Source organism: Camelus ferus, chromosome 30 (assembly GCF_009834535.1).
Source record: "Camelus ferus isolate YT-003-E chromosome 30, BCGSAC_Cfer_1.0, whole genome shotgun sequence".
In the NCBI taxonomy this organism is placed as follows: Eukaryota; Metazoa; Chordata; class Mammalia; order Artiodactyla; family Camelidae; genus Camelus; species Camelus ferus.
In genome coordinates, this window is record NC_045725.1 from 15,796,216 (window position 1) to 15,821,876 (window position 25,661).

General features: G+C 45.0%; 1 long non-coding RNA gene across 2 annotated transcripts in view; it reads left to right on the forward strand.

Moving 5' to 3' along the window:
- Positions 1–874: 874 nt before the first annotated feature.
- The window catches only part of LOC106728812, a 146,115-nt gene continuing 121,328 nt past the window's right edge, over positions 875–25,661 (forward strand). For both annotated transcript variants that reach the window (XR_004316169.1, XR_004316168.1), the window contains exon 1: positions 875–1,047. This is a non-coding gene — a long non-coding RNA (uncharacterized LOC106728812). The remainder of the gene's footprint in view (positions 1,048–25,661) is intronic.

Consider the following 25,661-nt stretch of genomic DNA (forward strand, 5'->3'; position numbering starts at 1 on the left):
TCTCCCCAAAACCTACTGAATGTAGAGAGATAATTCTCTCTGAATTGCTGCAGACTTTGTTCTTCTGTGTCTGATTTTGCCCATGCCCAATCTGTGCTCCATCCTGCAGTCTGCATATCTTTCAAAAGCTTAAAATCTATACTATAACCTTTTTGCCAAAAGTACATCCGTCACAAGTGTCCCTGGATGAAGTCCAGGGTCTGTGTCCCCTCATCACTCCACTTCCACCCTTGCCCGCTGTGGTGGGTTGAATCATGACCCTCCAAATTCATGTCTCCCCAGAACCTCAGAATGTGACTTTATTTGGAGATAAGGTCTTTGTAATTGAAGATGGAGATGAGTTCACTCTAGATTAGGTGGGCCCTAAATCCAATGAATGACAAGGGTCCTCATGGGAAGAGGAGACACAGAGAGATACACAGACAAGAGGCAGAGGTTGGAGTCATGTAGCCACAAACACCAAGGATTGCCGGGACCTACCAGAAACTGGGAAGAAAGAAGCAAGGAAGGATTCTCCTTGAGAGCCTTCAGCAGGGAGTATGGTCCTGATGGCACCTTTATTTTGGACTTCTAGCTGGCAGAACTGTGAGAGGATAAAATTTAGTTGTTTCAGTCCACCCTGTTGGTGGTAATTTATGATGGTGGCCCCAGGAAAGCAAAGCACTCATTCTTTTTCAGCTGTAATGAGCCATTATTCGGATTTCTTTGTACTTGCTCTGCCAGGTTCACCCCGTCCAGGTTATGATTGAATAGCAAAAGCACAGAACATGCTTGAGTAAATAGATAGCAGCCCATACACGATGTCCTGTGAGGCCTTGCCTCCTTGGCCCTTCACCTGATTCATGGAAGCTCCTGATGTGTGTTCTCAGATTGGTTGGCTGTGTCCCCTCAGTATCACCAGAGCACATGGCTATCTGCATGCTAATTGCCTATCTGCCCCCTCAACTGGGAGCCCGGTGAGGACAGCGGCATCTTAAGGACGCCAGCATTCTCTTTCCCGCCCTCCATCCTGTGCTCAGACAGCACCTGGCCTCCTGCGGATCCTGGGTAAGCATTTGTGGGATGACTGATGACTAGTTTCTCTGTCAGGCATTATCCTTTGTGGGTATTATTTCTAGTTATCCTTACAAAAGTCTTGTGAGTTAGATATTATTATTTATTTTCAATTCAAGACATGGAAACCAAGGCTAAGGGCCTCTAGGGGCTGACCTGAGGGGCATAAAGGTCTGTTTACGGGCATTGTAGTCAACAGGAGTTTGGAAACTTATTTTGGGCTCTACACAGCCTGGCTGTGAAAACTGTATTTTTCACTGTCTGAAGTCCAAAAGTAAGACTTTACTGAGGAACGTGCATCTGACATCGAGTAGGAAACGGTGGTGGTCGTCACTGGGGGGCAGAGGGAGGCTGAGAGAGGAGCTCCAATCTGGAAGAGCAGACACTGGGAAACACTCTAGGGAAGTGCTCGGTGTTGGTTCCCATAGGCTCGTGGTTGCTATGGGAGGGAACTGAGTTCCAAGCTGGGAAACCTTAGAAGAGTCCAGGCTGCTCTGCCGGTGGCTTTGTGACCAGACAAGTCCTTTCACTGCTAAGGCAATCGTCCAGTCTTCCTCGTTACCTCCAGACAGACTGAAAAGGGGTTTCTAGAGGAGGGTTCATGTCTGTGTTTTTAAAGATCCCGGAGGAGATTCCAGTCCTTGGGAAGTGTTGAGAATCAATGGAAGCCTGGGGGAACCTGAGAGCCTTGGGTGCTGAGATAGAAGGGGAAGCCCCAAGGGGGCAGAGGGTGAAGATGGGGAAGCTGCAGAGATGAAGGCAAACTTGGCCGAGCGTAACTGTGCCCTGGCTGGGTGTTGGGGAGTGAGTCTGTCACAGCTTCTAGAAGAAGAGCGTGCACCTGCTCAGCCCACTCCCCCGCCACCTTGTCCCAACAGGGGCCTTTTCCCACCTGCTATCGCTCAGCCCTCACCTTGGCCCCAGCGGGCTCCAGGCTCGCTGGACCCTGGGCCCTGCCTCTCTCACTGCCCTGTGTGAGGCCCAGGCAGCTCTTGCCTTCTGCACGAAGCTCCCCTGCACTTGGGCCCCGTGATCTCCCTAGAGGCTGAACTCCTTCAGCCTGAGTTGACACCTTAACCATCCTATATCCTCACCCACACGCATCCTGTCTCTCACGCATGTTTTCTGCCCTGGAGAGCTGGGCAGAGTCCTAGAGTGCAAAGAGCATGGGCTCTGGAGGCCCCACACCTGCAAGAGTTGTCATTTACTGGCAACATAACTTTGAGCAAACAATTAACCTGGTGGCCCAGCTTCCATTTCCTCTTCCCTGTAATGAGAGTAATAATATCTTCCTCTTAGGGTTGCTGTGAAAATAAGATTAGGCACTGTATAGAATGTCCTTGGCATATAGTAGGTGACCAGGTTGCTGTGAAAATAAGATTAGGCACTGTATAGAATGTCCTTGGCATATAGTAGGTGACCAATAAATTCATGTTGATTAACCAAGCAACTGGATAATCATTGCCATGATCATGACTGAGATCAGGGAGCACTTTGTTATTTCCTCTTTTAGTACAGTCAGCCTGTGGGTTTTTATGAGTCTTATTTTGCAGATATGGAAAAGTGAGGGTCAGACAAGTCCTCGAGGCACACCACTCCTAAGAGGCACATCTGGGGCTGCCCTGAGGATGTCTCCCCTTCTGTCATCCACTTTCTCAACTCCGTTGCTCCTTGGGTGGATATGAGACACATAAGGACAACGGTGGCTGTTTTGGGTCTGCTCTTGGGCTGAGAACCCAGTCCATGTTTCACTAGGTTCCCTCCAGGGTCTTTCTGACGGAACTCAAGCTTAGAAAGCTTGGCCGGTCCTGCTGTCAGCCGGGGAGCTGGGAAGGGTCTGCGTGTTTGGCTGCAGGTTCTGGTCATTTGCAAAGGTGTGCGGCTGTGTCATGTTTTGGCGTGTTCCCCTGTGCTATTGAGTGTTATTGCGTTTGCTGCCCTCCTGCTCCTGTCATGGGGTACGGGTAGGAACAGGCACGCACTCCCTGCCTCTTTTCCCCTCTTGGTCCTTTCCAGGCCTGGCCTCAGAGCTGCCAGCATGGTCCAGAACACCCCCCCCCCCCCGCAGTGGTACACGTTGTCCTGTTGCCTTAGGGCAGGTGTGGAGAAGAGGAGAAGGGAGGCCGAGGAGGGGAATGATGGGGTTGGGACTTTTCTGAAAAGTCACGTGGGAACAGTTGCCACATGTGCTTCTGCTCAGGCTGGTCTGAGGCCAAATTGATGGAAGGCCAATTGGAGGATCTGATTCAGAGTCCGGGAAAGATCACCATGGGGCCTCCGGGGCAGGAGACAGGGCTGGTGCTGGGGTCTTGGCCTGCCTTCCCTACATGCCCTGATAAGAAGCCTGTGGAGTTGCCAGGGTGCTATGTCCAGGTTGGGGCCTGGCTTCCTGAGCCAGGAATTCAGTGCCACACTTTCAATAATCACTGACCAGGCTTCCCAGGTTTTGATCATAGCTGAAGAAATGATCTCATGTGTGATTTTTTCCTGTTCAGATTTTATTTTGAACATAAAAGTTTATTGTAGATGCCCAGTGCCACCAGCCTCTTTTATTTTCTCCCCAGGCCCTGGCTATGTACACCGGTGTCTGGAGGAAAGGGGGTGTCCCAGCTCTGTCTCCCAACAGCTCCCCTCACACAAGCCTCAGCCCAGCCAGGGAGGCAGAGGGAAGCTCCCAGTGCTTCTGATCCTTTCCTTGCAGTCGGGAGAGACCAGAGGTCTTTGAGGGAGACGTGCTGGCTGGAAGCTGTGAACAGTGGAAGCTAAGAAAGGGGGAAATGCGCCCATCCTGGGCTTGAGGGAGAGCTGAAAGGAGCATGAATATGCCTGGAGCTGAAGGGGAGAAAGATGAGAGAGAAATGTCTCTGAGGTCCCCTGGCCTTGTCCCCACTCTCCTCCTGGAGTGTTGAGCTCAGGTGTCCCGTGAAAGTTGGGGTGAGCCACTCCAGCTCGCCCAGGATGGGAAAATTCCACCTGCTCCACCTGGGCTCCTTCCCTTGCAGAGAGAGAGCCATACTGGGCTCATTGGGAGCCACTCTGGGTCTGTTCTCTTTTGAGAGCTGGGCCATTCTGTTTGGAGGTCTCCGTCTGGGAGTGAAAGTGGAATTTGGGGGCCCCACCTTGTTTGATCTTTTGTTCGTGGGATGATATTTGTTGTTTGGGTGTGTGTCAGAACTTTCATTGGCCAATTGAGACGTCTTTGAGTAATGGGGACCCCGTGTGACGACACCAGGGCACCCATCCCTATTGCATTGGCCTCACCTGTGGTGGTGGAGCTGGTTGGGATTTTGCCTTTCTAGCCTTGGTCTTTCATTCAGCTTCCTTTCTGATGGGGCTTCGGTTGGGGGTCTCCCCTTTTGGACTGATGAGGCCTTGGTTAGGAATCTCCCTTTGGGGCTAGAAAACTGTGACCATGAGAGACTGTTTTAAGTTGTATGCGTGATGTTTGATAACATCAGCCGTGAATAATTAAGAAGGGATGATCGGCGTTCTGTCCCATCTTACATATAGTCCCCCTAGAGTGTTTTCTAAAACCAAGAGATCTTCAGCTATGCTCCCATAAATAAAAGAAAATGATATTTTTACTGTAACACTGTGTGACCTCAGGACTCCCTGAGATCAGGAGAACATTGGCCCTCCTGGCTCTGCTGTTACATCAAAGTGGGCCTTTTGCAACTTGGCTTTTATCTTGCGTATGTATGTGTGTGTGAGTGTCTTGGTATCTGAGTCCAAATCTTGTTCTCTCTTCCAAGTTTTGCTGAAAGTGAGGCATATGAATGTGAATGAATGATATGTATATATATTATTGTTTATTACTGTTATTTTTAAAAACTGAAGTAGATATTTGGGAACTGGAAAAAAAAAATCCCTGAAAATAGCCAAGATGATTGGGTTTTATATAAACCACTAGGGGAGGAATTTGTATTTTTCTTCCTGTGCCTTTGGGATGTATATGATCTACCTGGGTTCTCAAGGAAAAAGGCTTTTTTAAACTCAGGCAGAAAAATTGTGAGATCTCTGCTTCTGTCTGTCTTTCTTTAGGTAAAAACATGTAAAAGAGCTCTATTTGACTTAAAAGTAAGCACTTACAAATTAAATACCTCTAAGTCTAAAAGAAGCTAGACAATAAATTTTAGGCTCATGTGATCTAGGAAATATTCAATATTAAATTAATATCTGATATTAAAGCTAGCTTAAGCTGGTTGGTATAATCAACACAGGCATGTCTTTTATTGTACCTGGGTTTACTGAAAGTCAGTAGGTTTGTTTCTCTTGCAGAGTTTGTCAGAAAGAAAGAAAAAAATTCAATTAACTTGGTATGACAAACTCTTATAAGTAAATTAAATGCAAATAACAGAAGACTTTTTGAATGAACTCATTGGATATAATCCTGTTTTAGGAATGTCTATTTGAAAATAGTCTCTCTAGATACTTGGTAACTTGAAATTGCTTTTTTTTTTTTTTTTAATTTTAAAGTTGTGCTAACTTAAGTTAAATGATGGAAATCTGTTGAATAGCTAAATCATTCGCAAACAAAATAAGAACATTATTTACTGAACGTTGGTTTCCCATTATAGAGAAGCTAAAAGTGTTTAGGACTTTATTAAATATGTTTGGTGACACACTGAAATATTTTCTATAAAAAGTACACGTTTTTAGAAGTTATGATTGGTATTTACGTTTGCCATATCTACAGGATGCTAATGTAGAAGGCAATCCATATGCATGCTTCTTTGTTTTCACCAGAGATTAAAGTTTTTAAGAGTTGAGGATTCTAATTTATATATGTCATTAAAGCTACTAAAAATAATAAAGGAAACATTTCAGTGTACAGTAGGAAAGCCAGTTATATGTTTTGAGTTTAAAAAAGTGTTTTTATCCTAACCCTGGTTGTTTCTAGATGAAAAAGTAAGGGACAAACTCATTTGGGTACAGAAAGTTGCAGAAAGTTTGTAAAAAGGGAGCCCTAAAAAAGGAGTTTTGTGCATGATTGAGCTGAGATTAGATTAAATTTAAGTAGGTACATGGATTTTGTTATTAAAAGAAGACTGATGTAGGACAGATTTGCTTCCTCTCTGTTAAGAGATCAGGTTCACTTGCTTGTGATAACAGATGCTTCTGATAACAAATTGTGTGAAACTTTTTGATGTTGTTGACAAACTTCCTATCAAATTTTAATCAAAGTTCTTTTGACTCCAGCTAACTTTGGGATGCTTCAGAGGACCCCTGAGACATCTCAAAGGAAAATAGTAAACCAGCTAGGACTGGTTGGTATGTTAAATTACATGGCATTGTCAAATGAGTGAGAAGCCTTCTCAGACTAAATGGTATGAATAAATGTTGTTAATATTGGCATTCTGGAAATTGTATAAGGTTTCTGAAATTTAGACTTGTCCTGGTATAATGCTATCAGTGATAATTCTAGTTGTTCTGGATGTAATTCTAGTTCTAGCCTAGTTATCTTAATATGTCGTATGCCACAGTGACATGATTGAGCTTTGTCAAAAATGTTGTAACCAGATCGTTAACCTTGCCTTTTAAAGTCTTGTCATTCATAGACAGTTAAGCTGATGCTTTGCAAAACTGCATCATCTTTAATAAGAGTCATAAAAAGGACTTTTTGACAAGTACAGGTTTCTTTTAAATCATACTGCCGAACTGCATAAGATATTTAAAGTCTAATGAAAACTCCAATTTCGTAAAAGTGTTAGTCAAAAGGCTTAATTTACTTTACTTTAAAGAAAAGTAGACTGGTACCTGGCTACAAGTCTTCCCTAAAGAGCGAGGTCCAGACTGGTTTTCAGGCTTATTCTCCTGAATTCCTCTGGGAATGGGGAATGAGCTCTATTTTGTCTGTTAAAGTTCTGGTTGCCACTCCTCTACCTACTTCTAATTTGTTCTGGTGGCATCAGAAGGGCTGGGATCTTAATCATAACATCTTTTTTGGAGGGGGGTGGTAATTAAGTTTACTTATTGAGGAGGTACTGGGGATTGAACCCAGGACCTCATGCATGCTAAGCATGCACTCTGCCACTTGAGCTATACCCTTCCCCCTGGGATCTTAATCATACAAGACTTGGATCCAGGACTTGAAACTTAGGAATATTTTCAATATGGTGTTGGTCCCTCAAATTTGAGGCAGGACTAGGCCCCATTTCAGCAGGAAGTAGCCGGAGTGGTTGTCGCCCCACTCCCTGAAAGATTTGGGGAAGAATGAAATAGGACTGGAGACTAAAACTGAGTTCCCCTAAAACTGGGTTCCTCTGTCAAGCTTGTGGGTAATCTTTCTGTCCAAAATATTACTCACTTTCTTGTCCAACACTTGTTCTTCTCAAGACTGAGGAGAATCAAAGAAGAGGGGGAGTTGTAACTGAGCAGAACCCCGGGGGGCCGTCCAGGGTCAGGCCTCTCCCCCATAGCCTCTCCTGCAGCTCCTCTCTGAAGTACCCAGACAGTAGTATCTCATGTATACTCCCTGAGTTTTCCAGATGCTTAGAACCACCACCAAAGCAAAAAATTAACTACTTGAGTTCCTGATAATATCGTCAGTTCTTGAGAAGCCTTCAACACATATTTATTGTGGACCCGCACAAAGCAGTACAGGCAGATGGTGTCCTCCAAGAGTTCAGGTTCTCAATCTGGGTGCTTAAACCATTAAGGATTTGGGGCCAGACTCGGGATCTGAATTCTCATGAGCTTCGTGATCTTTCTAAAGTTACTTGAACTCTCAGTTTCCTCATCTATAAAATGGGCCTAATCACAGTACCTAGTCATAGAATGAGTAATGTTCTTAGAACAATGCCTGCCACAAAAGAAATTCTCAAAGTTGTTAGCTATTAACTTTATCACAATACAGTGTGATCAACACCATGGGAAAGATGTAAACAGAATGCTGGGGAGGCCTAAGTGAGGAATGTTACCCAAGGCAATCCAGGGAGACTTGTCTGTGTGCATCTCTGTGGCTTTAACAAAGGAAAAGACTCAGAAACCTGGAGCATCCAAGTAAATCCCGTTACCCAGCAGCCTATGTGGCTTTGCTGGAGCCCTCGGGCTGTCTTCCAGATGTCTTCCAGAAGTGGGGAAGCTTGGCTCCCCAATGTGATCATTGTGGCATGGGTCCAAGTTCTCTTGAGGTTACTCTAGACTCATGGAACTGGGAACAGCTCCTTTTGGGGAAAAGTCAGCTGTATGTTGAACTGATGGAATTTCCTAGCATTTTCATTGTTTATGAGAAACAAATGACCAGTGATTCAGAGAAATAATATCTACTACTAATAGTGAAAAAAAAAACCCCTGAAATTTCTGTACAGTCTTGGTGAATACAAAGTCACAACTGTCTTTTACACTCAAGCATAGCTCAAAATCTTTGAGTCTGGAGAACTGACGGAGCTAACCCTAATGACAGGGCACCAGAGAAATGCAAATCCCAGAGAAGGGGCATTGGTACCCTGGACAAGGTTATTAATGAGTCCTAAATTTCGCTTGGCTTTTGGCTTTCTTTCTCTTGGTTATTCTGGCAGTTATATTGAAGGTAACTGTCAAGCGTCAAGATAATTCATTGAGGAAAAGGATAGTCTTTTTCAACAAATGGTGCTGGGACAACTGAATATCACATGTGACAGAATGAAGTTGGACCCTACCTAACACCATATACAAAAATTAACTCAAAGTGGATCAAAGATCTAAATGTATGAGTTAAATCAGTAAAATTCTTAGAAGAAAACAGGAGTAAATCTTTGTGGCCCTGGAGTAGACAATGGTTTCTTTGATATGACACCAAAAGCACAAGTGATAGAAGAAAAAATAAACTAGGCATCATCAAAATGAAAAACTATTGTGCTTTAAAGGACTCCATCAAGAAATTGAAGAGACAACCCACCAAATAAGAGAAAAAATTTACGCACAAAAACTTGTTCACAAATGTTCATAGCAGGATTGTTCATAACAGCCCGAAAGTGGAAATAAAGCCAATGACCATCAGCTGATGAATGGATGGATAAGTAAAATGTAGAATATCCAAACAATGGGATGCTGTTCAGCCACGAAAAAAAGAATGACATTGCTACACGCTATAATGTGGATGAACCTTGGAAACATTATGCTAAATTTAACAAGCTAGACCCTGAAGGACACACATCCCATTTATATGTAATGTCCAGAATAGGTCAATCCATAGAGACAGAAAGTAGATTAGAAGGTTTCCAAGTTTTCAAATCTGTTGCACTACCAGAAATACATATCCCTATGATAAAATTTCTCCCTATTAAACTGGCAATGATTTAACAAGGGCATATGTAAAAGTGAGGGAAGAACTCTTATCTGCAACTGGTGGGAGTATAAATTGGTACAGCAATTCCTGAGAGAATTTGACAATAATTATTAAAAGTGTGAACACCTTGCATACCTTTTGTCCAGGTAGTTTCATTTTTAGGAATCCACACACATTCTTGATGACTTCAGCAGAACAAAGTTTCAGCTACAAGGATGTTTGTCATATTACATAGCATTTCCCTTAATTATAAACTGTTTAAATATTCCAGGCAGGAAAAAAAAAAAAAAAAAAAAAAAAGAGGAAACAAAGAGGAAGCAGAAGCACTTATGCCAGGAAAGGAAAACTTTCTGAGAAATTGCCAGCAAATAAATTTTTAGAGCTCCTTCTTGGCCATCCCTAGTTATAAGGAAAACTGGGAAATGTAGAATTTTATTTGGGTACAAAACCAAGGTTTTCTTAGTAAGAAAGAAGGGAGGAATGGACACCATAAAGTATTTCTGTCTGTCTGTCTCTCTCATTATCTATCATCTCTGTCTTTCTATCTGTCATCTATCTACATTTTGAAGGCTAGACATCAAGTTCATTTGATGGTCATTCCTACTTGGTTGGATTTTAAAGATGATTTTTACTTATTTTTGCATATTTGAGATTCCAAATTTACTTTCAATGATGCTGTGTTATATTTATAAAAAAGAAAAAGTCACTTAAAAGAAGTTACAGTTAAGAATGGGATGACACATGGTGGGATACGACCAAAACCAAGTGTGGTTGCAGAGAAGCTGTGAGGAGCAGAGAACCAAAATATCTCAGGTGTGGGGGATGAGGAAATTTATGGAGATACAGCAACTGTAGTTTGTAGGGAACTCTGGCTGTTCTTGCTGGATTGTTGCTTCCTTGGCTTTTAATCTAAGGAGAGTCCAAAATGTTGCCTGATGTCTTCAAGTTTCTACCTACAATCTAGTTGGAATTTATAGGACTCTGCAGCCCTTACAGGCAGCCCTGCCTATGGAGAGAGAATTTCTCGAGTATGTGTAGCTTTTAAAACCCAGGTAGCTGTCTGACACTGTGTTAACGTCTCATTTCAGCCCTTTAGTTGGTTGATGATGTTCTAAGACCTTCTTATTGGATCCAGCCTCAGAAGGCAGACAGAGACACCTCTGTGTCTTCCCCCAGAGGAGCTTTTAGCATCATAGTGTTACTGAGTCCAAACTCATTCTGCTCACCACACGACAGGCCAATAAACTGGGAAACAAAGTGTTGGGGCAAGGAATAATGACTTTATTCGAAGCCAGCAGACCGAGAAGATGGGGGACTAATTCCTAGAGAACCATCTTACCCAAGTCAGAATTCAGGCTCCTTTTGCATTAAAAAGAAGAGGGGGGGTATGTTTGGTTGTTGCAAACTTCTTGGTGTCAGAATCTTTTGTTCTTGCAGCTGTCCAAGGTCAGGTCATGATGTTCCTATAAACCTCCAACAAAACAAATGTTATTCTCTGTTCTGCAACTTTTTATCTCTCTGAATGGAAAAGTGTTATGCCCTTAAAGGTCGGAGCCTTGAGAATGGGCTGTCCTGTATATTTCAGGATGTCGGCAACATTGTTTTACAAAAGGTGCGGAGCCAGCATGACTGAGCACAGGAAACAGCACAGGGTTAGAGCTAAAGGAACAGGTCTGATATGGAGTCAGATGTGTTCTTTATTACAGTAGCAGCTACTTGGTCTCAAGATTCCAGCTATAGAAGAACAAACACAATGTGCCAAGAATTTACAAGAAGCAGTTTACCCCCTTTACCTGAGATGCTTCTGCTGCTGTTGCTGGCTTCCATTTACTGAGTATCTAATGTACTTTCTCATTCAGCCCTTAAAACCACTTCACAAGATGGGGAGTTATTTTATAAATAAGAAAACCAAGGCTCAGATGGGTTAAATAAATTGTCTAAGAGCACACAGCTGGGACAGTGGGAGAGGCTCTATTACAGGTCATCTGTTTCCAGAGTCTGTGCTCATAATCATTATGTTAGTCTCCTCTTAGTGCGACCAACTGTATATGGCTGTCCTATTTTTTTTTTTTTTTTTTTTTACTGAGTCCAAACTTGTTCTGCTCACCACACAACAGGCCAATAAATCGGGGGATGAGGTGTTGGGGCAAGGAATGATGACTTTATTTGGAAAACCAGCAGACCAAGAAGATGGCAGACTAAAGTCCTAGAGACCCATCTTACTGAAGTCAGAACTCAGGCTCCTTTTATACTAAAAAGGGGAGGGAGTGTGGTTGGTTGTCACAAACTTCTTGGTGTAGGAATTCTTTGTTCTTGCAGCTGCCCACATGGGTCAGGTCATGGTGCCCCTGTAAAACCACCAACAAAACAAATGTTATTTTCTATTCTGCAACTTGCTATCTTTATATGAGCCCAAAAGTGTTAAAATTCTTAAAGATCAAAGCCTTGAGAATAGGCTCTCCTGTATATTTTAGACTAAAGGCAACATTCTTTTACAAAAGGTGCAGAGGTAGCAAGACTAAGCCTAGAAAATGGCACAGGATTAAAGCCAAAGGAACAGATCTAATATGGAGTCAGATTTGTTCTTTTCTGTTACAGTTTTAGCATTTTAAGTCCCACATCCTGAGAAATATCTCAGACCCAGGCAAACCCAGATGGTTGGTCACCCCAGCTGCTCTCCTTTCTCTCCTCCGGCCCAAATCTGATCATAGTTTAAAGCCTCCTTCAGGTCTTCCCAACCTCCCCAGCCCCCTTTGGGGAGTCCTTTGGTGTTTAGTTCTCCTCCCACTGAGCAGTCAAGTGGTGGCCACTTTCTTCACACATGGCTGCCTTCCAAGCTCACCTGGCTGATTGAGGCCGAGGATTTTCCATAATGCCCAGGGCAACAATGGACACATAATTAGTACCGAAGGAAAAAAAAAAATCCTAGCGGAATTAATGACTGAATAAATGATTAACATCACCTGGAGCAAATGCTGATAAGAGTATTTACTGGGAGCAGGCCCTGTTAGGTGCTGTAGGAAGTACATAAGTGAGTTTTAACTAAATAACTGAGTAATGAGAAGTACTGACTTGTAGTTCCAGGTAGAGGCCTGTGCTGCTGGTGATGTGAACAAAGATTAATCAAGGGATGCTGCTGATAACAGCAGTGGTACCCATAGCAGCAATGCCGCTCTGCTTCTGTAGGGCCTAAATTTACAAGCCTTCTTGTTCACATGTTCTCATTCCTCTGCCTCCCAGCAGACATTAGAGATATGCAAGAGGAGACGTGTTTGGCCCCATTTTAGAGGCAAGGAATGTGAGTCAGAAAAGTTCCACCAGTGATGATTGCATAGTCGGGGTCCAGAGCCACATCCAGGCTGCTGCTATATTTTGTGGTTTGCACGACATTCTAAACAACTGAACTGCATGACATTTAAAGATGGGGAGATTTTACCTAAATCTGGATTTCTGGTTCCTCCTGACAAAATGGAAGATGTGGTATCCGTGGTCGTCCCTTTAGCTGAGGCACGGGCTTACATCTCCAGGACCTTCCTGGCCTGTGTTACTTGAGGCACCACAATGAGGAGACCAGACAGGAAAGAAAATATCTCCAGTGCCAGAAGGCATGTGGTTGTAAGCATCCTTAGGACCCCAAACGTTGTCCTGTGTTTCAAGTGATCAAGAACACGCACAGGAGGAATGGCCGCATCTACCAAGGCACCTGCCCACCCCTTTCCCCTTTAGGAAAGTGGACCTTACCCTTGACCTCCCCCTCTCTGCCATCACTGTCTCCCTCTCCCATCTAAGTGGCCAAGTCCCACATCAAACTTCTGATTTTTCCCTGATGACCTTTATCCTTCTATAAATGGCAGCTCCATTCTTCTAGTCATTCAGGCCAGAAACCTTGAAGTCTTTCTTGACACTCTCACCTGAGCAAACCTTGGCTTTGCCTCAGAAATATATAGTGAAGCTGCCTACTTCTGCTGGTCCCAGTGGTAGCTTCCTAACTGTTCATCCTGTTTCTACCACTGCCCTGCTGCTGTCTGCTCCCAGTGCTGCCACAGAAGGATTCTGTTAAAATCATTCTGCTGAAATCATGCTCATCTGCTCAAAACCCCCTATGGCTTGCCAATGGAGTAAATCCATCGTCCCTAATGTGGGCCTGGCTACTCCTCCTTTTCTCCTCCACATTCAGCCTGTCCCAGCCATGAACCCCCCTCCCCCATCCACTGATCTTTGACTACAGTAAGCATATTATGGCCTGAGGTCTTTTTTTTTTTTTTTTAATTACTTTTGATGGGAGGAGGTAATTCGGCTTGCTTATTTATTTATTTATTTATTTATTTATTTATTTATCTTTAGAGGAGGTACTGAGGATTGAACCCAGGACCTTGTGTATGCTAAGCATGCACTCTACCACTTGAGCTATACCCTCCCCCCGGCCTGAGGTCTTTAAATTTGCTGGGGATTTCAGTTATCTAAGGGTGCTAACAGCTCACCCCAAAACGCAGTGGCTTAAAACCATAATAACAATCTATTATCACCTATGGTTTCTGTGGGATAGGAAACCAGGAGCAGCTTAGCTGGGTGGTTCTGGCTCATGGTACTTCACAGGATTATAGTCAGATGTTGGCAGGGGCCGAGGCATCTGAGGCTTGACTGGGATGGGGATCGACTTCCAAGGGGGCTCGCTCACATGGCTGGCCAGTTAGTGCTGGCTGTTGGCAGGAGGCCTCATTTCCTCTCCACGTGGGCCTCTCCATGGCTTTGCAGCAGGACGTCTTGAGAACGTGAAGGTTGGAGTCCCTCAGAGTAAAAACCACAAGAACAAGTGGAAGCTGCATGCCTTTTATGCCTTAGCCTCAGAAGTCACATACTGTCGCTTCTGTTGGATTCGATTGGTCCCATAGAGCTGCACAAGGTGTGCAACCAGGAAGCAGGGATCACTGGGGGCCATCTTGGAGGAGTGTCTGCCTGGGGTGCGCTTCCTTTAACAATTGCAGGGCTAACTTTACGTTTCCTTAGGATCCTTGTTCATATGTTCCTTATCAGAGAGGCCTTACAGACCATCCCTTGTAAAATAACGCCCTGCCCTCGTCACGTTCTTATCCTGCTCTGATTTTCTTCACAGCACTGATCATACCTGGACAGTTTCTATTTCTTTGTTTCTTGTTCCTTATTTTCTGGCACTACAAGATGCTCCAGGCTCATCTTGTATATTTCTTGCCCCAGTCCTAATGTCTCTAAGGAGCCTTGGTTCCTTTCACTGGAGAAATTAGAAATTTGTATAAGAAACCAAGATCTGGAAATACACTTTAAAAACTCCCACTTCTCCCCATTTCCTCAGCACCACCCTAATCTTGGGCACTACCTCCCTTTGTGGCAACCTGACAGCCACCAGGTGTACTGCCTCTGCCTTTGCTCTGCTCCTCCGTGCCTTCTCCTGCAGGCAGAAGCATTGTTCTAGGTCATAAATCTGATCATGCCAACCTTTTAATGGACACCATTGCTTTCAGGTTAAATTTCAAACTCCTTTGCACCTTTCTTGACCTGGCCCCTGCCTACACTTCCAGCCTTATATTTTCTTATTGCCCCAACTTGGAAGCTGTGCTCTAGACACATTGAATTTTCTTTATTTTCTGTGTCTTTACATTGGTCCAGACAGGACTTTCACACTATGGAGAGACAAATTCCTAGCCTAATGATTGCTGTGAAGTTAAAAAATGTCTCTTTCTCTTTTCTCTTGTTTGGAGCTGAAATATAAAAGGCCCCCTTGTAAGATGAAAAGTGTGTATTTCATCTTTTCCCCTGGTTCCTGGCACACAGCTCCTAAGTCCCTTGGAATCTTCTGGGTAATAGGATTGTCTTTTGTTCTAACGAGGGCACTTCTGGTGGGCCCTTAGTTAGCTTCAGGATGGGGGCTGGTTACCAGAAAGACCAAGGCATGATTAGAGGGTCCACACTTTAAGCCCTGCCTTCTAATCTCCAAGGAGCAAAGAGGGGCTGGAGATTGAACTAATCACCAACGACCAACGATTTTAATCAGTCAAGCCTATGTAATGAAACCTTCATAAAATCCCCTAAACAATGGGTTTTGAAGGCCTTCTGAGTTGGTAAACACATCAAAGTGCTGGGAGGGAGAGTGAGGTGCCTGGATAGGGCATGGAAATGTTACCCCAAAAGGGAAAGGGAAAAGACCCCAGTTCTTGTCATACCTGAAAGAAAAGAATTCAGTCGGGGGATGGAGTGTTGTGTAGCAAAAGATTTTAAAGGATTTATTTAGAAAAAAAGTTTATACCTCCAGGAACACGAGGTGGGGTGATCCAAGGGAGGAAGAACGACGGTCTTTGTTTGCCCCTTCTCTTATTCCCTCACTTAGAGGTGGCCTTTTGATTGATTGATGGCTTGTCCCTGAAATGCTTAGTCATGTTTGTCCCCTTTGTGCATGTCCTTGCCCATGATGCGCACATTGGGGGGACATAAACCTCAGTGTTAATTATATTACAATGAGCATTAGGTCATTCTCGCTGCTGCACAGTTGTGGCAGTAACCTGTTTCTTGCTGGCACTCATTTAGCAGAAGTAAAACCCCTTTATGCTGAAAGTGGGCACACAGCCATCTTCCGGACCATCCTCCCTCTCCCCCACCTATCTGCCTGCTGCCCCCACTTACTTAACTACCTAACAGAAGCTGTGTGCACCACCCCCATGCCTCACCCTATGCATCTCTTCTATTTGACTGGTCCTTTATGGTAAACCAGTAAGTGTAAGTAAAGTATCTTCCTGAGCACTGTGAGCTGTTCTAGCCAAGTATTGAAACCAAGCAGGGGGCCATGCGAACTCCTGATTTACAGCTGGTCAGTTAGAAGTGCAGCTGCAACCTGGGACTCGGAACTGACATCCAAAGTAGGGACTGTCTTGTGGGACTGAGCCCTTCCCCGGTGGGGTCTGCACTGACTCCAGCAGTTAGTGTCAGAACTGAGCTGGATTTTAGGACACCCAGCTGCTATCTGGAGAATTGGAGAATTGGAGAATTGGTTGGTGTGGGAAAAACACCACATATTTGGTGTCAGAAATGTTGAGAGTGAAAACAGTTCCCTCTCCTCTGCTAATCTGGCTGGCTGGGTGCCAAACTCCACACTAAACTCTAGAAATGTGTTCGTGCACATGTGGATGCATGTGTACAAGATGTGCGTCTCACACACGTGTGAGTTGTGTGCTTATGTGTGCACACGTATGTGCGTGCATTCCTATGTGTGTAGTGGGGATGGGACCAAACCGATCTTGCCTTTTATTGCCCTGTAGTTGTGTTTACCCACCTCCCCAAGTAGACCGTATGTCCCATGAGAACAAACGCGTGTAACATCCTTCTGGTCCCAGCACCTGGGTGCACACTTGCAATATAATAGATGAGCAAGTATTTGTTGCTTAAATTATTAACAGGATGAATAACTAAACTAAAAAGTGAATAAATGTAAGGTTGAGTGAGTGGTTAGATAAATTGGCATATCTTTCTTTGCCCCTTCTTTGCCCTCAGGGTCAGAAGTGGTTTCTAAATGCTGAAAATTTGAACGGTGAATTGAACTGAACTGAATTTTGAATACTGGTCAGCAGTCCACTGTGCACAGGGGTGGTCTTTACAACATTGGTGAGCGGTAACACCCATCTCCACAGCACATCAGTGGGGAGGAAAGACGGTGTGCAGCGGGTGTGGAGGGGCTGCCTTTAGCTCATGCTGCATGGAGGGAGAAGCGCTTCTTGGGAAAGTGAGGTTTTCTTTGTGCCTGAAGTACCAACAGTGCCTGGGAGAGCCATACAGCCAGTTGAGCCTCAGGTGCTAATTTCTGGCTCACCTGGCATATGGGCGGCCGGGGTGGCACTTTGAGAAGGTGGGACCATAAACACTGCTGGGATTTGAATAGGTGGAGAAGGGGCGAGGGAGGCTGTGGGACAGGGTGGAGCACAGCTTGGGTAGGAGCCAGGGAGGAGCGTGGCCAGGGATGGAATGAGTAGCAAGGTAGGGGGCGTGCCTTGGACCTTTTATGAAGGGCCTTGAATGCCAGGGTGGGCGCCTACAGAGAACCCTTTTAAAACAGATAATAAAAGAAATGTACTTTTATTTTTTATTACAAAGAAATCATTGTTAATTATAGGAATATTGGAAAATATAGAAGAGAATAAAGACAAAAAAATAACAAGTTAGTCACCGCGAGAAGGCAATTGCTAACATTTTGATGAACACGTTTCCTCTGGTGATTTTCAGTTGCAGTCATATGTTTATGGTCCCTTCTAACTTGTTTTCAAAATGTAACTAATACATTGCAAGCATTCTCCATGAAGCAAATGATCTTTTAAAACAATTTTAATGGCTGCATAGTGTTCCATCTAGAATGTATTTAATCAATTTCCTATTAATGTTTAGCTGAGTGTTCTCAGTTTTTTCAAAACAATGCATTGATGGCATTCTTGTATATGCATCTTTGTGCGCATCTCTGATTATTTCTTGAAGATAAATTTCTAGAAGCAGAATTACTAGGTCAAAGTTTCTGCTGATTTCAAAGGTCTTTAGTGCCCTGGGTCCTGGGGAAGCTTTTGAGTAGAAGAGGGATCTGGGAAGGTCTTCTTTTCTCTCCACTTTTGCTGATCACTTTTACCTTCTCAGTAGAAGACAATCACTGGGGAGCCTGCTTCGCCCACACTCCTTTCTCGAGAATGATCCAGGGTCCACTCTCTCTGATGAAGAGGGACTCCCTCCTTCATGATCCTGTTGCACACGTCCCCCTCTCCATCCTCCCCATCCCTGGCTAAGACCTGTAGGACCTGGGGGTTGGTCAGTGCTTGATATGGGCTGAGGTCACAGAGAACTGAGGCTGGGACAGGGCTGGGGGAGTGGGGCATGTACTTGCTGAACAGAACTCCCCAGCCCCTTGATGAAGTAAATAAGTTACAGGGATGTAATGTACAGCACAGGGAATATAGCCAGTATTTTATAATAACTTTATAGAGTGTAATCTGTAAAACTATCAAATCACTATCTTGTACACCTGAAACTAATACAATATTGACGGCAACTATACTTCAAAAGAATGACCCACTCGGCACTTACTCTGCATCCTGGAGATGGCTAATGCCCTCCCCATGATTTCTGCGAATTCCGGGGTTTATGCATCTTTGAATCACCTCTGGCTCCAATTTCCTGTTTCTTCTGAGCTCTCCAAATCTTCCTCTGTCTCTGCCCCTTCGTTTTGACCCCTCACCACCCACTGCACCCCACGCAGGGATGCTAAATGTTTTGTTCTAGAAAATGTAACTGGCAATTCAGGGATTTGTATGAGGGGAGCTTTATTGCAGCATCATACAGTGGATAAATAAAAACAGAATATTCCTGTCTTTACTGTCCCCCACCCCACCCACTCCTTAGTTCCAGGTACCGACCGTGTTCTCCACTCAACACTCTCCCACCCCTCTCCCCCTCCACGCTCAGAGCTGCAGGCTGTTCGGTTATTTTCCCAAGAGGAAGTTTGGTGCCACAGGTAGCCTTTTCCCTCACTCCTTTCCCTTCTGTTCCATGCAGTTTCACACAATGCTGGACACACTCCTGGGGCTCCATCATATTAGGTGGCCTCTGAGGGGCCCAGAACACGGTCAGGGGAGAAGGAGGAGGAAATATTCAGGCCAGAAAGGAGTGGCCAGCTTAGCATGACACCCTGTCCCTGTCACCAAAATCCTTCCTGGAATTTGAGGGCTCCCAGGAACTGGCGCAGAGGCCCCATCCCATCCTGTCCCGATAAAGGATGTTTCAGGGCTGGCTTGAGATTGTGGGTGATGTGGAGAAGGGGAGAGACCTCTCCTCTTTACCTCACAGGGCAACTGAGGGGTCAGATGACATAATGGATAAGAAAATGCCTCATAAAACACCTCATAAATATAAGAGCTTGTTATAAGATAGTTTTGATGGAGAAATGTAATTTGAGTTCTAAACAATCACTTTCAAATGAGTTCTTGGAACATAATTGTAGTGGACATCTGTTGTTTTTGGTCTTCCCAGTGGCCTTTTCCCCTTCTTCTGATAACAGTACCACCCACCCCTCTTCCTCTGAGGAAGTGTGCCTCCTCAACTCCAAGCCTGTGGTACTCCTGGGGCCTCCATTACATCACCCCACTGCCAGGGCACAGGGATGGACATGTGACCCAGGCTTGGCCAATCACAGTGGTCCCCTCACCCCCTCCCCTGCCCTCAACTCACACAACGATGGGTCCATGGGATCCATGACCAAAGTCTGGCCAATCACTGTTCCACCTGGACATTTTGACATGGTTAAACATGAAGAAAGGCCCTTTCCTTCTTCTGGGGGTTGCTGAGAAGGGGTGCCATGAGCTGTGGACGGTGTTGTCTTGCCCCCATCCTGCCTCCCATGGCCACTTAGAGGAAGTCTTCCCCAGTCGGAAAGAATAAGGCCAACGTGGGGGTTGCTGCTGGGAAGCTGAGTCAAGAGTAGGAGAGAGCCTCCAGGTCCTTCATGGGAGCCCTGGTCTCCATCCCTGAACCAGCTCCTGTCCCTGCGCTTTCCTGTCTCCTGACCAACACATCCCCTTCTTTCCTCCTGCCGCAGCGGACTTCATGCCTCTTGCGTCTGAAAGAATCCTGACCAACATAAGTTAACCCATTGTGAGTGGGAGGTGATTATTTATGAGTCTCAAGCTACTTCATGTGTGAATATCTCCCTCGTCCAAAGAACTTTGAAAGGTCTCACGGGCAGGAGACTTGGGTTTGACGCAGGGTAGTTAGCAGACAATAAAGACATAGTTACTGGATTAAACTGAACTAGTGATCTTTACACATAAAGCCAGCATCTGCCTTACTTCCTTTTCAGAACACAATGGAGTATAAAAAAGTAACATAATAGATGCTAAGGATACGTGGCTGGATGAGCCAATGAATATATTCATAATTGAGGAACGTTCTGTGTTCATTCATTTTTGTCTCTAACTTGAGGTGGTTCTGTTCACAACACGAGCTCAAGAGGCAGGGCCCGTGTGCTCTGGGGAGGAGGCAAGGGAAATTGGAACTTCTTTTTCTGTTCTGGGATCTTGTTTTGAACATTGCTTAAAAGACTACGTCTTATCCCGATGCTGGTAATCATTTCGTGAGATTTCTGCCAAGACAAGATGTAAACTGTAGATTGTACCAGTTCAATGGAATGTGGAGTTGAGGACGCACAGAAGATGTGTAAAGGGGGGCAGTTTCTGGGTAGTGGTGAGAGCACCAGCTGGCAGGCAGCCCAGCCCAGCTCATTTTTTGAAACATCGGAACACCACCACCACCACCACCACCAACATAGCGTGACTTCAGCAAGGAAGTGTGGCAAGGAAGGGGACAGATGAAGCAATTCAGGAGCTAGGATGATGCTTAGGAATTTTCTATTGCTTCACACTATTAGCAAAGATTAAATAAATACATTTCAATTGAAGTCTGGCATTTGAACCTAAATTTATGCTTCTGTTGAAGGTTAATAAAGTGTTTCAGATAATAGGCGTGTGACTAAGTAGTGCCACATCACAGGGGCTGCGGAGGACCTTCTGCTCGCAGGCCAGGCTTCCTAGCTCACTCCGAGTCTGAGCAAGAGCTCAGCGACCTGGTAGCGGGGTCAGAGGAAGGAGGCAGCACTAGAACGGTTCCGGCTCTGACCCCTTGCCGGTCCAGGGACTTTGTTCTCCGTTTTTCTCATCTGCCACGTGCCCTGCTTGCTTTATAGAGTTGTTTTCAAGATCAGATGAAATAATGGATGACCATATGTTTTGAAAACTTTAAATAACTATCAAAATGTAAGCTCTACTTAGGAATAGGGGAAATAGACGCTAAGAAGAAAAACAATAAAGTCTAAATTAATGAGGAACTAGAGCAAGGGTCTGAATGGGACAGAAGGATTTTAGAGGATCAGTGTTGTCCATCCGGGAGGGTCCTGCTTTTTGCTGACCAGTCAGAATAGGAGTTGTTGGTAGGACCTAGGCAGAGTGTTACAGGTTTCATGGCCTGGTCAGACCCTAGAGCCAGACTGTCTGGATACAAACCCCAGCTTTTCACCCCTTTCCAGCCTTTGGGTGGGACACTTAGCTTCTCTGGCTCAATTCCCTTATCTGTGAAATGGGCATAACTGCACCCTTCTCAGAGGACAGTTGAGAGAGGTAAGTGAATTCATTCACTTGAAGTACTTGGAACAGTTCTGTTACATAGTAAGCGCGCATTATTTATTATCCAGGCAGTGGTCTCGGCCTTGCTCATAGTCACTTCTGTGATCTTAGGTGAATTGCTGGACATGTTTGTGATAAGACAGTGGGTTGCATTTCTAATCCAGCAGGGTTCTCAACACTGGCACTATTGACATTTTGGGCCAGATAACCCTTTGCTGTGGGTGGTGGTCCCATGTATTACGGGACATTTGGCAGCACCCCTGGCCTCTAACCGTTAAGACACAGGGCCAAGATTATCCTCGGTTGAGGACACTGGGCTAGAAGCATAGTTCTTAGGTTAGGAATCTGTAGAATTTGGGGGTCCCAAAGATGAGTTTGGAGAGTTCTGTGGAACTCCTGGTATGGTATGTGAATTTTGCTTGCGTGCGCGCATGCACGTGTGCGTTGTACAGGGGAGTAAGCTCAGATGCAGTTTTCTCGGGAGAGCTCCATCTTTATCAGCGTCCCAAGGCAGTCTGTGACCCCTAAAAAGCTTAAAACACTGGTCCAAAGGCTCTTCCAGCTCTGACATAAAGCTATGCTCTGGAAAGAAAGGTGCCTTTTAGATGAGCACCATGTCCCTCCAGTCACAGTGGGAAGTTCCCTGGTCTTTCTCTCTGAGCCTTTCTGATAACTCTTCTGCATTCAATCTTCCTTCCTCCTTCCCCCAACCCCTCCTTTCCCTCCCATGTCAGTGACTTCAGGGGATTTTCCTGCGAAGTCTGAGTACAGTGTCCAAACAGCTGCTTTGTGCCTACTCCCCCTGTGCCCCTCTGAGCCGTGTGTAAATGGTAGCAGTGGGTGGGAGGTAGGAGGAGTGTGGTTGGGAGACATGGGATGAGGTGGGTCATAGGACCCCCTTTTCCGAGTAGCCTCAGTCTTCTGCTGGCTTTGTTCACACCCCTTCCTGCTGGTATCTAGACTTTATCATCTTGGACAGAGCCAGAGATGCCAGCATCTTCTTGTCCAAGGTCACTCTGCTGGAGAGTTAATATTCATGCTGCTGGGACAGGGGAGGAACCTATTGCATTCTGTGGCTCGGCCCACATCAGGGCTTGGCCCACATCTCTTGATGCCACACAGTAAGAGTCTCCCATTAAGCACCTGGCTCCTGACCAAGGAAATCTGTTCTCCGTCCAAATCAAATCCGAACCTTCATTTAGCCTGGGTCAGGGGTGGAGAGAAGGGAAAGGAGGCCAAGGCACTCAAAGGGTTTCTGATTATGTCATAGTTTAAAAAAAAGACTGGAGAGCTGAGTGAGAAGAGCAACTATTCAAACACTGTCAGCCGGTGCAGGAGCTGGACACCTGAAGGCACGCTATGGGGGAGTTCCCCCTCTCTGCTCCCAAAGGGAGGGCTTGGAAGGAAAGCACCCATCATTGTCAAATCCTTGCCCCTTCTCGGCCCTTCCACGTCGTCCCCAAGGAATGGATTAGGAAGACTGATCGCTCTCCAGTGCGAGTCTCAATCTGAGGTATTTGTCAGGCATTAAGGCTGATGAAAGACAGACGTAGACTGGACAACCAGCTTGGCTGTTTGTCCGAGTCAGCTGGCAGTGTGACTTGCTGCACCCCCTTGGCTTCAATAGTTGGGGTTCTTCTCTCCATAGTTCCATTGGATCATGTGGGCATGGGGCCATCTGAATTAGCAAAATGGATAAATAAAGGGGTAGTTATTCACTTCACAATTTCATCTTTACTAGTAAAAAGGGAGTCATTAAGTTTTTAAAAGCAAATTCCCTAGGTGAACATTGAAAAGGATTTATTTACCTACCTTCTCCAATTCACAGCCTTCTTGACAATTTGAAGGGTCAGACAGGCCACCTCCCATGGTTCCAACAGCATCACCATCGTCAGCCAACACTTATCAAAGATGCCCAGAGGATGGTGGAGTCTGGCTGTTCCTCCAGTCTGCTGGATTCATGTGAGATGTGTGTAGCAGCCTGTGTAGGAGAAGGAAGGAAGCTATAGGATGCCTGTCAGCCTCCCTTTCTACCCCTGGGAAATTAGGGCAAACTGACTCAGCTGGAGACCCTGCAGGCCAGTCCTACTGTTTGTGAATTGAGGGACTTATGGGTTACTAATAGGATTCTTGTGAGGACTAAATGAGATGATGCATTAAAAAAGTTTTAAATACAGTGTCTGCCACATAGTAAGTACCCAATAAATATGAGGTACTATTTCCACCAGGACTGAAGACTGTAGCACTTGAGACATATCGAGCAGACATAGCTAATGTGATTGTGGCCATATTGGCAGTAAAGAAGCCAGGTAAGCAGGAGAGAGTGTGGTAATAAGATGAATATATTCTGAAGTCATATTTAGGGAAGTTGGGGGTGACATCATTTGATGCCGAAGACCAGAAATCAAATCTTGTATGTTCTCATGCTTTTGCTACTCCAGAGATTCTTGCTGTATCCAGGAATCAGTCCGCTATATCTTCCTAATCTGGAATCAGAATGATACTGTCTACCTCCTTGGTTGTAATGGGAACATAGAGTGGCTGGGAGCCCAATGGCTTGAAGATCCAAGGGGAGATTTTTAGAATATGTGTCTCCTCTTGTCTTGTCCATGAGTAGCCTAGACTTGACCTAAGACACATGAATGAAGGAGAGCCTACTTTCTGTAACCAGCAGTGGGGGGCCTGAAGACTAACTGAAAAAGTACATAGGATGCCAGGATTTGGGGTGAGTGAGACTTTGTATTGGACAGAGCAGTGCTTTGGGGATTTAGGAGCTCAGGTAACATTGTAGGAAAAGTACCACAACAAAACTTCTGGGAGCCCGCCATGAAAAGAGGAGTTCACTGTGAATTAGTCAGGTTCTCCAGAGAAACAGGACCAATAGGGTGTATATATCTATATCTTTCTATCTATCTATCTACCTACCTACCTATTTATCATCCATTTGTTGAGGGATTTATTTTAAGGAATTGGCTTATGCAACTGTGCTCGCTGCCAAGTCCAAAATCTACAGGGCAACCCAGTAGGTTGAAGACCCAGGAAAGAGCTGCAGCCCAAAGGCTGTCTGCTGGCACAATTCCTTCTTGCTCGGGGAGGTGAGTCCTTGTTCTATTAAGTAAGACCTTCAGCTGATTGGATGAGGCCCACTCACATTATGGAAAGTCATCTACTTTACCCAGAGTCCACCAATTTAAATGTTAATCTCATTTAAAAAAACAAACAAACAAACAAACAAAAAACACTTGCACAGAAACATCCAGAGTACTGTTTGACAAACTATCTGGGCGTTGTGCCCCAGTCAAGTTGGCGCATAACATCAATCATCACAAACTGAAAATGCATGGCTGAGACTGTTGATCCGTGGAAGGACTCTATTCGCTGTGTAAGCTTGGGAACATGAGAGTAGCCTCTGATGTACTCCAGGTGACCTCATATTCAGCCTCTCACTAGGTAGGAGCACATTTCTTTGTTCTGCCTCTTGTATGTCCAAGTTCACGTTCTTTCCTCTCGACTTAGGATGTAGGACGGTAAAAGAAACCGGAATTTGTTTAATAAGTTGTCCATAAAGTTTCCATCTCTTTACAGAGCTTGAAGGTACAGTCCTAATGAGGTAACTTAGCCACTTGATGTCAAGGTATTTGGAACTGATTTTTCTCTGCCAATGTAACACATGGCAACTGCTGGACAATAATTTTGTGCTGTGTCTGGCCCAACTGCGAACAATGTAGTCAGTGTTATAAATTCATGAATAGAAGCCCTGGTGATGTAACTGCCCACTGCCCAGCTCCCAGGCATGAGAAAAAGAGCCCTTCTTTGGAGCAGATATAGGGGAACAGTCTTAGCAATTCGACTCACAGGGCAGAGGGTGGAAACATTGTCAATAGATGGCAACAGCATACAAACTGCTCAGGAGGTTCTCATGACCTTATTACTCCTGAAACCAGGCTCAGAATGACTCCCCAGTATCGCCTGAGAGCCTCGGGGGTGAGGCAGGCAATTTCATAGTGCACAGGTTCCTGGCTCATCAAAAAGTTCCCCAAGGAGGGTAACAGCTGCATGTGAGAGACGCAGAAGTAATAAACATCTGATCCCTTCAAGAGCCAGTCATGTATCTGGGAGAACAGCATAAAAACTTGCCTTTCAAAGTCTCCATCAAAGACCTAAAA